The following is a 1,814-nucleotide window of genomic DNA, read 5'->3' as shown; positions in this document are numbered from 1 at the left end:
AAGCCTTTCCTCGTTTGAACCTCGTCGTTAACTTTAAGGTTATGCCATCCTAAGGTGTTACTAAATGGAAGGATCTTATCAACGTCCATGAATGATAAATCATAGATTGAACTGTCGAATCAGAAAAATTGGGTGCTATCATATACCTTTGTATCGGTTAAGTTCACGAGCTGGAGATAAGCGGACTCGAACGTGACATCCGCCACTGGGTAAACCAGCGCCTCTCGAGGCCTCCCCGGTGATTCTACCATTGAGGTCAACGATAGACAATAACTCCCCGAACACGCCTTATAACTTTCATCGTACTCGCTCTCCAAAGAGCGACTCTTCTCAAAATCTCAAAGGGTCTTTGAGTTGGAATCCCATTCTAAGGATTCTTGCGGTTCAGAGAATCAAGCAACAGGAGAACCGAGGAGCAGAGAGTTTTACCCCTTTCCACCTGACTCTTTGGTCTTAAGAATGCTAGTTTTAAAATGAGTGATTGCCCTTCTCCGCCCCCCTTACTGCCCAACCTAAGAGCAGACAGCTAATGCGTTCCACTTATTGAACAGGGTTCTATGGTCAGTCTGTGACCCCTAGATGCCGAAGGCATCCTTGGGGTGATCTCGTAGTTCCTACGTGGTGGAGACGATGGGGTCGGCCCATGGATTTTCCTTCCTTTTGCCACATTTTGCTCAAAGGGTTGAAGGGAGATAGTGCATCAAGCTGTTCGCAAGGGACAACTTGATCCTCTTCCCCAGGGATCCCAGATGAGGGAACCCTAGGAGAGCCACCGACTCTAACTACCGTCCATGTACGATCCATACTAGATCTAACCAACTGCCCATCCTACCTCCTTTACATTCTTGATAGCCCATCTTTGTCAGTAGAGTCTTTCGGTGGCATGTTTTGGTCCTTTTCCCCCATTACTTGGAAAAAGTGAGCCACCGGTTCAGGTACAAGATACTATCATTACGGCCGGGACAATTAGACATCCAACCCGTAATCGCGGCGACCAATTGCAAGAGCGGAGCTCTACCAACTGAGATATATCCCTCGAGCCAAGTGGAGCATACATGAAGGAGTCGGATGCTTCTTCTATTCCCTGGTGCAGGCTGGGCCATCCGGACTTGAACCGGAGAACTTCGCCCCGTGAAGTAAATCATCGCACCTACGATCCACCAATTGGGAGAGAATCAATAGATTCTTTTTCGGGAGCGATTCATCCTTCCCGAATGTAGCATGCAACTCTCCGCCATGCTGCGCTCTCCAAGTGTGCTAGTTCCCCCTTCTTTCTTGCCATGGCAAGTCTTTGTGAAATAACCGATGATGAGAAGAAAAAAGAAGGCGTTAAGAGACCCCTCCTGGCCCAACCCTAGACACTCTAGGATCCTTTTTCAAACTGCTCACATTTCGAGTCAAGAGATAGATAAATAGACACATCCCATTGCACCGATCGGGGTGTTCATAGTGGTGAGGGTCGAAGACCAAGAAGCGAAGTTATTTATACCAAGCATTCTTCTTATGGCTAGATCAATCTCACGGTCCCTGCAGAAAGGAAAAAGAATTTCACGTTCTTCCTTTCGGGGAAGGGAGGATTAGGGAAATCCTATTGATTGCAGCTTTCTCCGGACCTCCATGAAAAGCATGAAAAAAGGCTCGAATGATAGTGCGATCCCTCCGTCACCCCCTTTCATTCTAGGGTGATCTCGTAGTTCTTGGTGCGTGAAGATCGTTGTTAAGTGCTCCATTTGATTTTCCCATTGAGGCCGAACCTAAACTTGTGCTCGAGAGATAGCTATACATACACTGATAAGGGATGTATGAATTCTTGA

This window comes from Coptis chinensis, chromosome 2, assembly GCF_015680905.1.
Source record: "Coptis chinensis isolate HL-2020 chromosome 2, ASM1568090v1, whole genome shotgun sequence".
In the NCBI taxonomy this organism is placed as follows: domain Eukaryota; kingdom Viridiplantae; phylum Streptophyta; class Magnoliopsida; order Ranunculales; family Ranunculaceae; genus Coptis; species Coptis chinensis.
Note: the sequence above shows the minus strand (reverse complement) of the source record.